The following is an 18,150-nucleotide window of genomic DNA, read 5'->3' on the forward strand; positions in this document are numbered from 1 at the left end:
CAAAAGGGCGTCACATCGACGTTTTCAAAAACTAAAAGCTTTCAAAAACCAAACATCATTCATCATCAATATACAATACACCTGGTCATTTAAAATAACACATTTCAATTATCATGAATATTCAAGAATATGCGTTCGCAGCGGAAAATAATGAATACTCATGTATTTCATAAAATGATCCATGTCCCATACCATGATGATCTCTCAATAATCTCCTCAAGGTAACTAAAACCATGTCCAGGATATTTGGCGTTGTGGCCTCCCAAACAGCGAATTTCAAATAAACATGTTCACAAGTAATAACATAATGCGTATCCAAATCAGATATGAGTTCAATACTACTAATCTACCCCGTGTTACATGACCAGAGCATTGACTCACTACTTAGTCTCTAAAAGAAAGCACCGAAGCTCTCCAGCTAATCTCGAGTGAGCTACCGTCCACTTACTTCAGCAATACTACTCTGGAGTATCTGCACGATGCCATGTAAAGAAACATTCAAACAGAAGGGTGAGAATTCAAATCATTATGAAGAAGTATAATAAGGCACAATGATTAAATCAACAATTAACGGAATTCATCACACCTTGTATAACCATGTAAATAATACTAACCAATATTTATTTCACATGTTTCAAGCATACATCAAAAATCAAGGAGTATAATATTCAAATCCAATATTATATTCCCAAATATACACACAACTACAACTATCACATAAGCACATACTCTGCCAAATTATGTATCCAAACATCACCAAATTCAATTACCATATCTCATACACACCTCACAATCACGTCAATGCATACATTCAATTATCACATAACTCTAATGTGACTTAATGCAACACATGTGACTCTATGCATGTGGTACCGCAATGTGAACCCAACGTTTCACCGCTTTCCGATTCAATATCTAGAATCCAAGCCACGCTTCCGATCCGGACAAGATCAAAGCCACTACGTCTATTTCCAATTAAGGATCAACGTCTGCTACGCCTATTTTCATTCAAGGATCAACGTCTATTGCCATGTGAACCCACAGTTTCACCGCTTCCACCATGAAGCCGACCATGCCATGAATGAATGTACAAATACCAACACATATGCAATTAAGATCATCTCTACCATCTTAACATTCCACATATCACCATAATCCAACTCTATGAATTATCCACCAATGGTACATATACATATTCATAATAATATATCATTCCCAAATATAGGCTAATTATCAACTACGCTCACTTAGATTGCATTTCAAAATGAATACAACTTTTAAAATCTCAATTTTTTCATTTTTCAACAGTGGTAATCGGTTAACGCTCGGAGGGTAACCGGTTAACACAAAATAGAATCAACTTCTGGGCAGGTTTTTAGCAAGTAACCGGTTAACGCTCGGAGGGTAACCGATTAACACAAAACAGAATGCAGAATTTTCTACGTTTTTCATCGTTGGAGGCCTTTCGGACCTCCGATTTCGATTCCGTAAAACGCCAAACATTCAGAAAATTATAAATCATACAATACTCTAAGTATACAACGTTAATTTGCAGTTTTAACACAATCAAATCACCACAAATTAAAAATACTCATCAACCTAACAATTTCAAACAACCATACAAAATTAGGGATTTTTCACCTAAACATACTTCTACCCATTGATCCAATCATACTAACCCATAATAATAAGGATTCTCCCCCTTACCTCTTCAATTTTCTGGAAACCCTAGCTTCTCTCTTGTTCTTCCCCTATTCTCCTTAATTTTCCTCTTCTCTTTCTCTATTATCGTCAAATGATCAAATGAATCCTACTTCTCACTCTCCTCACCTCTTACATTCTAGTATTATATTTGGGCTTAAAGAATGATATCTCTAATTTAATTATTAGGCCCAATAATACCTAGTATTATAATATCTCTATTTAATTCAAATAAATTAAACCAACATAATATACACCAAGTTAATTAATTCAATTATTCATTATATCTCATATCAACTAAATAATTAATTAACACCCCAAATTAATTAATATGATCAATTATTATACTACCTACAACCAATTAATTAATTAAAACTCCAAATAAATAAAATAAAATATAATAATAATAATAATAATATAAGAAACAAATACTAAAATTGGGTTGTTACAACTCTCCCCCACTTAAAAGATTTTCGGCCTCGAAAATTTACCTCAAACGAACAACTCCGGATACGATTCCTTCATCTTATCCTCGAGTTCCCAAGTAATATTGTCATTGGCGGCTCCGCCCCATATCACTTTCACCAAAGCAATGTCCTTACCACGAAGCTTCTTCACTTCTCGATCTTCAATTCGCATAGGTGATGTATCAACCGTCAAATTATCCTGCACTTGCACATCATCTAATGGGACAACATGCAATGGATCCGCAATGTACCTCCTCAATTGAGACACATGCAACACATCATGAAGATTAGAAAGTGATGGTGGTAATGCAATCCGATATGCCACTTCACCTATCCTCTCGGAAATCTGATAAGGACCAATGAAACGCGACACCAACTTACGCGACTTCAAAGCTCTACCAACACCCGTTATTGGCGTAACTCGAAGAAACACATGTTCATCTTTCTCAAACTCAAGAGCTTTCCTCCTCTTATCATGATAACTCTTTTGACGACTCTGAGAAGCCTTCATCTTCTCTTGAATCATCTTAATCTTATCCGTAGTCTCTTGAATCAACTCGGGTCCAACCACAACACTCTCTCCCGATTCGTACCAACATAAAGGAGTTCTACACCTTCTACCATAAAGAGCCTCAAAAGGTGCCATTCCAATACTCGAATGGAAACTGTTGTTATACGTAAACTCGATCAAAGGCAAGAAACTATCCCAATTTCCTCCTTGTTCCAAAACACAAGACCTCAAAAGATCTTCAAGTGACTAAATAGTCCTCTCCGTTTGACCATCAGTTTGCGGATGATATGCCGAACTCAAACGCAACTTCGTACCCAAAGCACTTTGCAAACCTTCCCAAAATCTCAAAGTGAACCTCGGATCTCTATCCGAAACAATGCTCGACGGAATACCATGCAAACACACAATACTTTCGATGTACAACTTAGCAAGTCTCTCCATCGAATAATCCATCCTTATCGGAATAAAATGAGCATATTTCGTCAACCTGTCCACAACGACCCAAATCGCCTCACAATTACTCAATGTCCTCGGCAAGACTGAAACAAAATCCATAGAGATACTATCCCACTTCCACTCGGGAATAGATAATGGTTGCATCAAACCAGACGGCTTTTGATGTTCAATCTATGACTTTTGACAAGTCAAACATGAATACACAAATTCCGCTACATCTTTCTTCATACCTTGCCACCAAAACATCTTTCTCAAGTCTTGATACATTTTATTAGCACCAGGATGAATACTCAGACCACTTCTATGCCCTTCCTCGAGAATCCTCTTTCTCAAATCCGCAACGTCCAGAACACAAACTCGATCACGACACCTCATGATACCATTCTCATCAATCCGAAAGTCGCCACCTTTGCCTTGATTAATCAATGTCGTAACATCGAATAATTTCAAATCTGACTTCTGACCTTCTCTAATCTCGTCAAGAATGCCACACATAAGCTTCAACATACCAAGCTTAACACATGAAGGTGTCGCTTCACAAACCAAACTCAAATATCTAAATTGCTCCAACAATTCAAACTCTCGAATCATCAACATAGACATGTGCAATGACTTCCTACTCAATGCATCGGCTACAACATTCGCCTTTCCAGGATGATAATTCAAACCAAAATCATAATCTTTCAAGAATTCCAACCATCTCCTTTGCCTCATATTCAATTCTTTCTGATCGAACAAGTATTTCAAACTCTTGTGATCACTAAACACATCAAATCGTGATCCAAACAAGTAATGTCTCCAAAGCTTCAACACAAACACAACGGCGGCCAACTCTAAATCATGCGTCGGATAATTCCTCTCATGAACTTTAAGTTTCCTTGAAGCATAAGCTACCACTTGCCCTTTTTGCATCAGAACACCTCCCAAACCCAACAAAGAAGCATCACAATACACAACGAAAGTTTCTAACGGATCCGGTAAAATCAAAATAGGAGTCATAGTCAATCTTCTCTTAAGCTCTTGAAAGTTCGCTTCACACTGCGAAGTCCAAATGAAAGCTTGACCTTTCCTAGTCAACTGCGTCAATGGTAACGACAACTTAGAAAATCCTTCAATAAACTTCCTATAATAACCAGCCAAACCAAGGAAACTTCGAATCTCAGCAACAGGCTTAGGAGCTTCCCACTGAGATACAACTTCAATCTTCGTAGGATCCACAGAAATACCACCACTCGAATCACATGTCCAAGAAAACTTACTTCACTCAACCAAAACTCACATTTAGAGAGTTTAGCAAACAACTTCCTCTCTTTCAACACCGATAACACAACCTTCAAATGCTCGGCATGATCCTCTTTACTCTTAGAATAAATCAATATATCATCGATGAACACAACAACAAAATTATCCAGATAATCATGAAAAGTTCTATTCATATACTCCATAAATACACCAGGTGCATTAGTCACACCAAAAGGCATCACGGAGTACTCGTAGTGACCATACATTGTCCGAAAAGCAGTCTTTTGAATATCCTCAGCCTTTACACGAATCTGATGATACCCAGACCTCAAATCAGTCTTGCTAAACACACAAGCTCCAGCCAGATGATCCATCAGATCGTCAATCCTCGGAAGTGGATACTTGTTCTTAATCGTCACTTTGTTCAGTTGTCTATAATCAACACATAATCTCATAGAACCTTCTTTCTTCTTGACCAACAGAACAGGTGCACCCCAAGGCGACACACTAGGACGAATAAACCTCTTCTCGAGCAAGTCTTCAAGTTGACTCTTCAACTCTTTCAACTCAAAAGCAGACATTCGATAGGGAGCCACCGATACAGGACTAGTTCCAGGAACTAAATCAATCGAAAACTCAACCTCACGTTCCGACGGTAAATCACTTATATCTTCAGGAAATACCTCCGCAAACTCACAAACTATTGGCAATTCTTCAATCGTCCTCTTCTCACGAATATCCAAAGTTGCCAACAACATAAACAACTCGGCACCATCTTGCACCGATTCCTCCACTTGCTTAGCAGACACAAACCAATCTTCCTTCGCACCAACCTCAGAAAAAATAACCGTCTTCTCGAAACAGTTGATATACACCCGATTAAATTCTAACCAATTCATACCCAAGATCACATCAAGTTGCTCTAAAGGAAGGCAAACTAAATCAATTCCAAAATCCCTACCAAAGATACTCAACGGATAATTCAGACACACATAGGATGTAGAAACAGAACCCATAGCAGGTGTATCAATAACCATACTTCTATGCATATCAGATAATATAAGATTCAATATTATAGCATAATCCAAAGAAATGAAAGAATGTGTTGCACCGGTATCAATAATGGCAGTCAAAGGTGTACCATTAATAAAGCACGTACCTTGGATTAGCCTATCATCAGTAGTGGCCTCCGCACCAGACAATGCAAACACCTTTCCCTTCGCTTGCTCCTTATTCGGCTTATCACATTTGGTACTAATGTGACCTTTCTCACCACAATTGAAATAAGTCACACTCGAACCAACTCCACACTGGTTTGCTATGTGACCACTCTTGCCACACTTGAAACACGTCACAGAATCCTTACTACAATCAAAAGCCCGATGACCTTCAACGCCACATTTGAAACACTTAAGTGGAGTAGAAGATCCTCCCCCACTTGGCTTCTTGCCAAAACCCGATTGTCTTCTATTGTCATCATACGGTTTCCCATGATCCTTGTTTTTCCCCTTCAAACTCTTGTAGAAAGAAGCACTCTCCCTACTATCCTCATCATAAATCCGACTCTTGTTAACCAACTCCGCAAAACGAGTAATCTGTTGGTAACCAATGGCCTTCTTGATATCATGTCTCAAGCCATTCACAAACTTCAAACATTTAGATCTCTCAGCATTAGCAGTATTGTAATGAGGACAATACTTGATAAGCTCTTGAAATCTAGCAGCATATTCAGCAACAGTACCATTTCCTTGCTTCAATTCAAGGAACTCCACCTCTTTCTTCCCACGACAATCTTCTGGAAAATAGTTCTCCAAGAAGACATCACAGAAAAGAGCCCAAGTAACCCCAATGTTGTCTCCTTCAAACCTCTGAAGAGTGTTACTCCACCAATCTTCAGCTTCCTTCTCAAGCATATGAGTACCAAACTGCACTTTCTGAGCATCAGTACAGTTCATGACTCTGAAGATCTTCTCAATTGCCTTCAGCCAAGCTTGAGCTTTATCAGGTTCATGCTCACCCTCAAAGACAGGAGGATTGTTCCGTTGGAATCTCCCCAAAGCACAGAATTCATCATCATCTCCATTTCGGTTACCAGCATTCGCTTGAGGGATCTGACCAATGGAGTCAGCCAACATCCTCAGCGCCTCAGCAATGGCATCGTCATTCCTGCCTGCAACCATCGTCCTGAACAGCCCGAACAACCAGACAAACAGTATCGATCGTGTCAGATACACAATCAAATACAACGGGATTGAAAACCCTAACGACTATTGACCAACTGGTCAACCAGGCTCTGATACCACTAATGTAACACCCTTTTTTTCTACCCCAAAATACTTAACATATCATCAGAGTAAATAAGCACGCATATAAACAAAAGGGCGTCACATCGACGTTTTCAAAAACTAAAAGCTTTCAAAAACCAAACATCATTCATCATCAATATACAATACACCTGGTCATTTAAAATAACACATTTCAATTATCATGAATATTCAAGAATATGCGTTCGCAGCGGAAAATAATGAATACTCATGTATTTCATAAAATGATCCATGTCCCATACCATGATCATCTCTCAATAATCTCCTCAAGGTAACTAAAACCATGTCCAGGATATTTGGCGTTGTGGCCTCCCAAACAGCGAATTTCAAATAAACATGTTCACAAGTAATAACATAATACGTATCCAAATCAGATATGAGTTCAATACTACTAATCTACCCCGTGTTACATGACCAGAGCATTGACTCACTACTTAGTCTCTAAAAGAAAGCACTGAAGCTCTCCAGCTAATCTCGAGTGAGCTACCGTCCACTTACTTCAGCAATACTACTCTGGAGTATCTGCACGATGCCATGTAAAGCAACATTCAAACAGAAGGGTGAGAATTCAAATCATTATGAAGAAGTATAATAAGGCACAATGATTAAATCAACAATTAACGGAATTCATCACACCTTGTATAACCATGTAAATAATACTAACCAATATTTATTTCACAGGTTTCAAGCATACATCAAAACTCAAGGAGTATAATATTCAAATCCAATATTATATTCCCAAATATACACACAACTACAACTATCACATAAGCACATACTCTGCCAAATTATGTATCCAAACATCACCAAATTCAATTACCATATCTCATACACACCTCACAATCACGTCAATGCATACATTCAATTATCACATAACTCTAATGTGACTTAATGCAAGACATGTGACTCTATGCATGTGGTACCGCAATGTGAACCCAACGTTTCACCGCTTTCCGATTCAATATCTAGAATCCAAGCCACGCCTCCGATCCGGACAAGATCAAATCCACTACGTCTATTTCCAATTAAGGATCAATGTCTGCTACGCCTATTTCCATTCAAGGATCAACGTCTATTGCCATGTGAACCCACAGTTTCACCGCTTCCACCATGAAGCCGACCATGCCATGAATGAATGTACAAATACCAACACATATGCAATTAAGATCATCTCTACTATCTTAACATTCCACATATCACCATAATCCAACTCTATGAATTATCCACCAATGGTACATATACACATTCATAACAATATATCATTCACAAATATAGGCTAATTATCAACTACGCTCACTTAGATTGCATTTCAAAATGAATACAACTTTTAAAATCTCAATTTTTTCATTTTTCAACAGTGGTAACCGGTTAACGCTCAGAGGGTAACCGGTTAACACAAAACAGAATCAACTTCTGGGCAGATTTTTAGCAAGTAACCGGTTAACGCTCTGAGGGTAACCGGTTAACGCAAAACAGAATACAGAATTTTCTGCGTTTTTCATCGTTGGAGGCCTTTCGGACCTCCGATTTCGATTCCGTAAAAAGCCAAACATTCAGAAAATTATAACTCATACAATACTCTAAGTATATAACGTTAATTTGCAGTTTTAACACAATCAAATCACCACAAATCGAGAATACTCATCAACCTAACAATTTCAAACAACCATAAGCTACCACTTGCCCTTTTTGCATCAGAACACCTCCCAAACCCAACAAAGAAGCATCACAATACACAACGAAAGTTTCTAACGGATCCGGTAAAATCAAAATAGGAGTCGTAGTCAATCTTCTCTTAAGCTCTTGAAAGTTCGCTTCACACTGCGAAGTCCAAATGAAAGCTTGACCTTTCCTAGTCATCTGCGTCAATGGTAACGACAACTTAGAAAATCCTTCAATAAACTTCCTATAATAACCAGCCAAACCAAGGAAACTTCGAATCTCAGCAACAGGCTTAGGAGCTTCCCACTGAGATACAACTTCAATCTTCGTAGGATCCACAGAAATACCACCACTCGAATCACATGTCCAAGAAAACTTACTTCACTCAACCAAATCTCACATTTAGAGAGTTTAGCAAACAACTTCCTCTCTTTCAACACCGATAACACAACCTTCAAATGCTCGGCATGATCCTCTTTACTCTTAGAATAAATCAATATATCATCGATGAACACAACAACAAAATTATCCAGATAATCATGAAAATTTCTATTCATATACTCCATAAATACACCAGGTGCATTAGTCACACCAAAAGGCATCACGGAGTACTCGTAGTGACCATACCTTGTCCGAAAAGCAGTCTTTTGAATATCCTCAGCCTTTACACGAATCTGATGATACCCAGACCTCAAATCAGTCTTGCTAAACACACAAGCTCCAACCAGCTGATCCATCAGATCGTCAATCCTCGGAAGTGGATACTTGTTCTTAATCATCACTTTGTTCAGTTGTCTATAATCAACACATAATCTCATAGAACCTTCTTTCTTCTTGACCAACAGAACAGGTGCACCCCACGGCGACACACTAGGACGAATAAACCTCTTCTCGAGCAAGTCTTCAAGTTGACTCTTCAACTCTTTCAACTCAAAAGCAGACATTCGATAGGGAGCCATCGATACAGGACTAGTTCCAGGAACTAAATCAATTGAAAACTCAACCTCACGTTCCGGCGGTAAATCACTTATATCTTCAGGAAATACCTCCGCAAACTCACAAACTATTGGCAATTCTTCAATCGTCCTCTTCTCACGAATATCCAAAGTTGCCAACAACATAAACAACTCGACACCATCTTGCACCGATTCCTCCACTTGCTTAGCAGACACAAACCAATCTTCCTTCGCACCAACCTCAGGAAAAATAACCGTCTTCTCGAAACAGTTGATATACACCCGATTAAATTCTAACCAATTCATACCCAAGATCACATCAAGTTGCTCTAAAGGAAGGAAAACTAAATCAATTCCAAAATCCCTACCAAAGATACTCAACGGATAATTCAGACACACATAGGAAGTAGAAACAGAACCCATAGCAGGTGTATCAATAACCATACTTCTACGCATATCAGATAATATAAGATTCAATCTCTTAGCATAATCCAAAGAAATGAAAGAATGTGTTGCACCGGTATCAATAATGGCAGTCAAAGGTGTACCATTAATAAAGCACGTTCCTTGGATTAGCCTATCATCAGTAGTGGCCTCCGCACCAGACAATGCAAACACCTTTCCCTTCGCTTGCTCCTTCTTCGGCTTATCACATTTGGTACTAATGTGACCTTTCTCACCACAATTGAAATAAGTCACACTCGAACCAACTCCACACTGGTTTCCTATGTGACCACTCTTACCACACTTGAAACACGTCACAGAATCCTTACTACAATCAAAAGCCCGATGACCTTCAACGCCACATTTGAAACACTTAAGTGGAGTAGAAGATCCTCCCCCACTTGGCTTCTTGCCAAAACTCGATTGTCTTCTATTGTCATCATACGGTTTCCCATGATCCTTGTTTTTCCCCTTCAAACTCTTGTAGAAAGAAGCACTCTCCCTACTATCCTCATCATAAATCCGACTCTTGTTAACCAACTCCGCAAAACGAGTAATCTGTTGGTAACCAATGGCCTTCTTGATATCATGTCTCAAGCCATTTACAAACTTCAAACATTTAGATCTCTCAGCATTAGCAGTATTGTAATGAGGACAATACTTGATAAGCTCTTGAAATCTAGCAGCATATTCAGCAACAGTACCATTTCCTTGCTTCAATTCAAGGAACTCCACCTCTTTCTTCCCACGACAATCTTCTGGAAAATAGTTCTCCAAGAAGACATCACGGAAAAGAGCCCAAGTAACCTCAATGTTGTCTCCTTCAAACCTCTGAAGAGTGTTACTCCACCAATCTTCAGCTTCCTTCTCAAGCATATGAGTACCAAACTGCACTTTCTGAGCATCAATACAGTTCATGACTCTGAAGATCTTCTCAATTGCCTTCAGCCAAGCTTGAGCTTTATCAGGTTCATGCTCACCCTCAAAGACAGGAGGATTATTCCGCTGGAATCTCCCCAAAGCATAGAACTCATCATCATCTCCATTTCGGTTACCAGCATTCGCTTGAGGGATCTGACCAATGGAGTCAGCCAACATCCTCAGCGCCTCAGCAATGGCATCGTCATTCCTGCCTGCAACCATCGTCCTGAACAGCCCGAACAACCAGACAAACAGTATCGATCGTGTCAGATACACAATCAAATACAACGGGATTGAAAACCCTAACGACTATTGACCAACTGGTCAACCAGGCTCTGATACCACTAATGTAACACCCTTTTTTTCTACCCCAAAATACTTAACATATCATCAGAGTAAATAAGCACGCATATAAATAAAAGGGCGTCACATCGACGTTTTCAAAAACTAAAAGCTTTCAAAAACCAAACATCATTCATCATCAATATACAATACACCTGGTCATTTAAAATAACACATTTCAATTATCATGAATATTCAAGAATATGCGTTCGCAGCGGAAAATAATGAATACTCATGTATTTCATAAAATGATCCATGTCCCATACCATGATCATCTCTCAATAATCTCCTCAAGGTAACTAAAACCATGTCCAGGATATTTGGCGTTGTGGCCTCCCAAACAGCGAATTTCAAATAAACATGTTCACAAGTAATAACATAATACGTATCCAAATCAGATATGAGTTCAATACTACTAATCTACCCCGTGTTACATGACCAGAGCATTGACTCACTACTTAGTCTCTAAAAGAAAGCACCGAAGCTCTCCAGCTAATCTCGAGTGAGCTACCGTCCACTTACTTCAGCAACACTACTCTGGAGTATCTGCACGATGCCATGTAAAGCAACATTCAAACAGAAGGGTGAGAATTCAAATCATTATGAAGAAGTATAATAAGGCACAATGATTAAATCAACAATTAACGGAATTCATCACACCTTGTATAACCATGTAAATAATATTAACCAATATTTATTTCACAGGTTTCAAGCATACATCAAAACTCAAGGAGTATAATATTCAAATCCAATATTATATTCCCAAATATACACACAACTACAACTATCACATAAGCACATACTCTGCCAAATTATGTATCCAAACATCACCAAATTCAATTACCATATCTCATACACACCTCACAATCATGTCAATGCATACATTCAATTATCACATAACTCTAATGTGACTTAATGCAAGACATGTGACTCTATGCATGTGGTACCGCAATATGAACCCAACGTTTCACCGCTTTCCGATTCAATATCTAGAATCCAAGCCACGCTTCCGATCCGGACAAGATCAAAGCCACTACGTCTATTTCCAATTAAGGATCAACGTCTGCTACGCCTATTTTCATTCAAGGATCAACGTCTATTGCCATGTGAACCCACAGTTTCACCGCTTCCACCATGAAGCCGACCATGCCATGAATGAATGTACAAATACCAACACATATGCAATTAAGATCATCTCTACCATCTTAACATTCCACATATCACCATAATCCAACTCTATGAATTATCCACCAATGGTACATATACACATTCATAACAATATATCATTCACAAATATAGGCTAATTATCAACTACGCTCACTTAGATTGCATTTCAAAATGAATACAACTTTTAAAATCTCAATTTTTTCATTTTTTAACAGTGGTAATCGGTTAACGCTCGGAGGGTAACCGGTTAACACAAAACAGAATCAACTTCTGGGCAGGTTTTTAGCAAGTAACCGGTTAACGCTCGGAGGGTCACCGATTAACGCAAAACAGAATGCAGAATTTTCTGCGTTTTTCATCGTTGGAGGCCTTTCGGACCTCCGATTTCGATTCCGTAAAAAGCCAAACATTCAGAAAATTATAAATCATACAATACTCTAAGTATACAACGTTAATTTACAGTTTTAACACAATCAAATCACCACAAATTAAAAATACTCATCAACCTAACAATTTCAAACAACCATACAAAATTAGGGATTTTTAACCTAAACATACTTCTACCCATTGACCCAATCATACTAACCCATAATAATAAGGATTCTCCCCCTTACCTCTTCAATTTTCTGGAAACCCTAGCTTCTCTCTTGTTCTTCCCCTCTTCTCCTTAATTCTCCTCTTCTCTTTCTCTATTACCGTCAAATGATCAAATGAATCCTACTTCCCACTCTCCTCACCTCTTATATTCTAGTATTATATTTGGGCTTAAAGAATGATATCTCTAATTTAATTATTAGGCCCAATAATACCTAGTATTATAATATCTCTATTTAATTCAAATAAATTAAACCAACACAATATACACCAAGTTAATTAATTCAATTATTCATTATATCTCATATCAACTAAATAATTAATTAACACACCAAATTAATTAATATGATCAATTATTATACTACCTATAACCAATCAATTAATTAACACTCCAAATAAATAAAATAAAATATAATAATAATAATAATATAAGAAACAAATACTAAAATTGGGTTGTTACAGGCATAAGCTGATAATCGGGAAAAGTGAAGCAATAGTAGAGAGTGTCATAGAACTGAACCAACACACTCGAGTCTTTCCACTACATCGGCAGATAACACAGATATAAGCTTCCCATGACGTTGTTTGAAGTCCAAGGGATCTAATACAAAAGATGATAGCTTCCTTAACTCTTTAAAATCAGGACATCTAAAACTGTACTTCTTAGTGTTCCTTCGTCCACAATCCATGATCTGAAAATATTTACAAATAAAACCCCAGTTCCTTGAAGCTATTTTTTGTGTGATGAATGTTATGATGCGCATGAATGCATGAATGGAACAATCACAAATAAGGGATCACACAAAAGGCAAACAAACAAAGGTCAAGGAATGAATCAAGTCATTGTCAAGATCAATCATCCATTTTGATGGATTGTGGTTTTTCATCTTATCAACACTCAAGTCCCATTGATATTGACAAGACTTAATTGGATCAACCAAGAATCAAGGGTTTGTTGTGAGTCACAAGCATGGAGTCGGGTTAAGAATCATCCCAAAGGAGTGTACTAATGATAAAATCTGTAAATCATGTTCTAAAAAGTCCACATAGTCTTAATTCCATCTATCGAATATTACAGATTAGGATGACTGACTCATCAACCCATAATATTCTCAAGAGAAACTCGTCTGATTGTAGTATTGCGTAACAACTGTTATCAAGTCTACACATGAACAGTCACCGCACTACGTCTTAAATAGGCCAATTTAGGTTAAATGTTCTACGGTCCTCAGCTTCTCGCCCAAATCAGAGAAAGTAATGCCTAACCACAAATAACTTGTGTGACATCAATAGCTCCAAAAGGGTCTCCACTGAGTAGATGGGTCTCAAGCCAACTTGATAAGGACTACTACACAAAAGTCGAACATGACTATACCATCCTCTTATCTTAATTGCACTCAAGTTTGGGTTAGAACTTATCTCAACACTCAGAGATCACCAAGCACAACAAGCAGATTATATCAAATATACAAATATACAAACATCAAATATACAAATATATACACATAAAAAAGTAGGCTAAACTCACTGAGGACTACCGCCCAGCAGAGTCGCCACTTAGTTTCTGTAGCGGTAAATTCATGACCATTAAGCTATGAATAAACTTAACGTCAATAAAACCAGAATCATCACCGCGCTTTTATTGTTTCCAAAGGAAAAGGGAAAAGCACGAACAAAACCCAAAGATAACAAATTTTTAAATCAAAACTAATAAAATGCCTGATATTACGGGTAAGGGGGTTGGTTACACAGAGGAAAGATGTTAGCACCCAAAGTGTCATAGATACTCCTGAGGAGCCCTTTTGTATGTGTGTATGTGTTTTTTGGTATAAAATGATGTTTGCAATAAATAGAATGTGGGGATGAGAAAAGAATTCATTAATTATATTTTTGTGTTTGACAAGATCTTCGGACTTGTGCCTACGTACCTACATAAAATGAGGGATTTTAGGGTCAAAATTGGGGTCGTACACAACCATTTGACCAAAGTCAACTCATCATTTTACAATACATAAACCATGTTCATAAACCATGTCAATGCATTACATAACCTATACAACCATTTCCAACTATGACATCCAAATAACATTCAAAACCTATTCCAATTCCTAACATTCAATTTGACTTTCCATTTTTCTAATCATCCACACAAATCAAATTCATTCAACATTACAACCTTTCAATCACATTTAATCCCTACAATTTCCATTCAATCAACCATTGACTCAATTCAAATTTCCAAGACATTTCCAACACATGAACCATAAAAACCAATGAATTCAACCATTCAATTTCATTCATCTTCAAACCCATACATTCCAATTTCAACCCTTAAACCAAGCACAAATGATTGAAGCCATTTCAAAAGCAATTCACAACTTCAATCCAAAGTTATGATATCTATATACATTTCAAACCAAATTCAACTTACAATATTTCAACTCCAAAGTACATACAACCATACACATGACTTATCCTACATGACTTTAACCATAAATACCACCTAAAAACCTATTCAACCAAGTTCCAAATTGCATTCCAAATGCATAACATAAATTATATACATCCGATTTCGGAACCTACGCTTCGTGGCCTATGATTCACAATGACAAGTCACTAGCTAGCATTGACCAACCAAGGTTCAAAAACCAAAAATTAACCTGATCTTTGATACACGCCTGTTTCGTCATCGTAAGCCTTTAGCAACATAGTTCAAAACTGGCTGCAACAACGGACTTCCACCCATCATCGTAATACATAGCACCTCGGAATTCAAGCTTCCATCATCAACAATTGCAATGTAAATATTGAACCTGCACCAACCTGCATAATGAAACCAAGACCATTGTAAACTCCATAACAGAATAATGACAGCATGCCAAAACAGAGGTATTACTCTAAAGTTACGGCGGCATGAAAATCCTACAAGTATACCACTTACAACATGTGCATTTGGCAGCAGTTCACACCAAGTTTCATCTTGCAAATAACTGCACCGACAAGTCTTCATACTGGATTTTAGCCAAACAATTCCAGGACCGGCAAAACCAGACCTAAGTGCAAACCGTACAACCTGCTCATACAATCTTTTCACCTGCATTGCAATGGACTTTCTTTTGATTACTCATTTGGCAGCTTGGAAGAGTTAACAATAACAAGGTTTTTTTTAACAGTTCATGATTCCATTCAATTGTAACTGCTAACAAGTTGAGCCTCACTAAAAAATATCATAACAGAACTCATTCGATACTGCTCTTATCGGCATAACCGAACCAGTTCGTTTCCAACCAGCAGCATGCCTACAAAAACTTCCAGCAAGCAGTTCAATACCATTGTGTATCATGGCATTAACAACACTTTTTGTACAATAAACTCATCATTCCAGAGAAAGCTAATAAGTTCACTTAACCAACTCACCTATTCATGGCAAGTTCGCAATGTCCAAGTGCAGTTCAGTCCAGAATTCACAAAGTCGCATTTTGACCATCGAGCCTACAAACCATGAGCCATGCTTTCCAAGTGAAAGTCGTAGTTTCTGCTCATGCTAACATCAACCTGCAACTTTAACAACAACTTCCATTTATCATAAGCAATAAGTTATAACTGCACTCACGTTCAAAACGAACGACATTAATTTGAAGGAATCAGAATCATGCAACTCACGTTCAAATCTTGGTTCTCTCACATATATGTCAACAAGGTGGGAAATCCACAGGTTACACTTCCCGAAATAACTAGCCGAAAATGAGAAACTATCCCACTAACATAAGGAAGAGTATACTGTCAGCTAAGGGTAGAACCTAACAAACCAATAGCTAACCGTCGACACCGGAACAGAATAATAATAGAATCCCTTCACCAATCCCAACTGAATTCGGTTATAACCATCTCATGGATGCAAAACAGAAAAGAAAAAAAAAACTAAACCTAACGGTTTCTCTAACAGAATAACAAACTCACAGAATCAGCATAACTGAATCCACAACTGAAGAAACCGAAAAAGAACTCTAAAGATGAATTGAGAGGGATGAGAAATAGAAGTTCTATAAATACTTACCATTCCTCACACTCCAATCTTTTGGACTCTATTTTTCATCTGCTGCATTCTGCAGATTCTCGACCTTACTCTGCAATCTTCTGCATCAAGTTCATATCTCAATGCGCGAGTTCTCAATCTTTCGGTACCAAGTTCATCAATCTCGTTCCCGTATCAAGCTCTGAACCTTCTGCATCAAGTTCTCGGCAATCTTTCGCATTGAGTTTAGAAATCTTCTGCATCGACCTCATTCTGCACAACCACTCTACATCAAGAACAGAAGAAGATGGAAGATTAGATTGAAGGTCAATCAAAACAAGAGAGAAACAGCCTTCGACACCTGTTTGCAGCAAATCCGGTAAGTTCTGGTTTCGACTTTAATTCATGTTCTTCTTGTTTTCACACACGTGCAATGATGATTTGAGCCGTTGATATAGGATTTCAAAACCAATTTGATGTGAGAATCCTGTTTTTGCTTCGCTCCCCCTCTAAATCCATGAATCCACAAGCTTGGAAGAAGGTTGAGGACTTGGAGATGAAGCAGTGTGTGGAGCTTTCAAGAACACGCTAGGAGATCCATTTCAGGTGATGAAGAATCACGGCGGTGAGATGGAAAACCGCCGTTTTGTTTGTTCTGCGGTGATGGAACTGAGGAACCATCGGATTAGGCGCGATACTGGTGTTGAAGTTTGAAGGATTTTCTTGACCTGAAATGGAGTTGACCATAGCTGAATCGGGTTTGGGACATTGGATGTGTGTTTGGGTTTGGGCTTAAGGCCCAAGCTTTGCTATCAACGACCCCACCTGTGTGTTACATCGCCCCTGTTGGATCCGTTTCCTGGGCCTTAGGCCCTGGGCCCAGACGGATCCGTCCTTGGCTTTTCATTCCCAACGACGGGCCTGCACCCCATGTTTCACATAGGCCCATTTTCTGTTTTTATGCTTTGATCCATTCCTTTTGTGTTATTGCATTAGTTAAGATTTAATGAAGATTAATGAGAATTAAGGGGGTTAATTAGGGATTCGGGGTAATTAACTTTTAGAAGTTGATTTTAGGTTCATTAGGTTTAATTGGAAACATTAGAGGTTAATTAGATTTAGGGCTTTAATTTTAGTTTAGAATGAAAAAACTAGGATTAATTAGAATTAATCATTTTTTAATTTAGTTAGAATTCTAAAGAATTAGGCTTTGGAAATTGTTAGAATACTATTTTATAATTTTGACTAAATTTTAGGGCCTAGCTATATTTCCTAATTAGAAATCTTTCGTTTCTACTTGAAGATTTTGTGCGATGACCATTTTACCCTTTAGGGGTTTATCTTACCA

General features: G+C 38.0%; 1 long non-coding RNA gene across 4 annotated transcripts; it reads right to left on the reverse strand.

Annotated features, from left to right (window-relative positions):
- Positions 1-15,137: 15,137 nt before the first annotated feature.
- Positions 15,138-17,569, reverse strand: LOC127085204 (uncharacterized). Of its 4 annotated transcripts, none has more exons than XR_007789018.1 (5): positions 17,164-17,564; positions 16,845-17,088; positions 16,205-16,348; positions 15,729-16,086; positions 15,138-15,610 (listed from the first exon to the last, which is right to left on the reverse strand). It is a non-coding gene; the product is annotated as an uncharacterized LOC127085204 (long non-coding RNA). The 4 variants fall into 4 exon arrangements; XR_007789016.1 differs by having other exon boundaries at positions 15,729-15,881; positions 16,845-17,075; positions 17,164-17,555; XR_007789017.1 differs by having other exon boundaries at positions 16,205-16,547; positions 16,845-17,569.
- Positions 17,570-18,150: the final 581 nt, after the last annotated feature.

Source organism: Lathyrus oleraceus, chromosome 5 (genome assembly GCF_024323335.1).
Source record: "Lathyrus oleraceus cultivar Zhongwan6 chromosome 5, CAAS_Psat_ZW6_1.0, whole genome shotgun sequence".
NCBI classification, from domain to species: domain Eukaryota; kingdom Viridiplantae; phylum Streptophyta; class Magnoliopsida; order Fabales; family Fabaceae; genus Lathyrus; species Lathyrus oleraceus.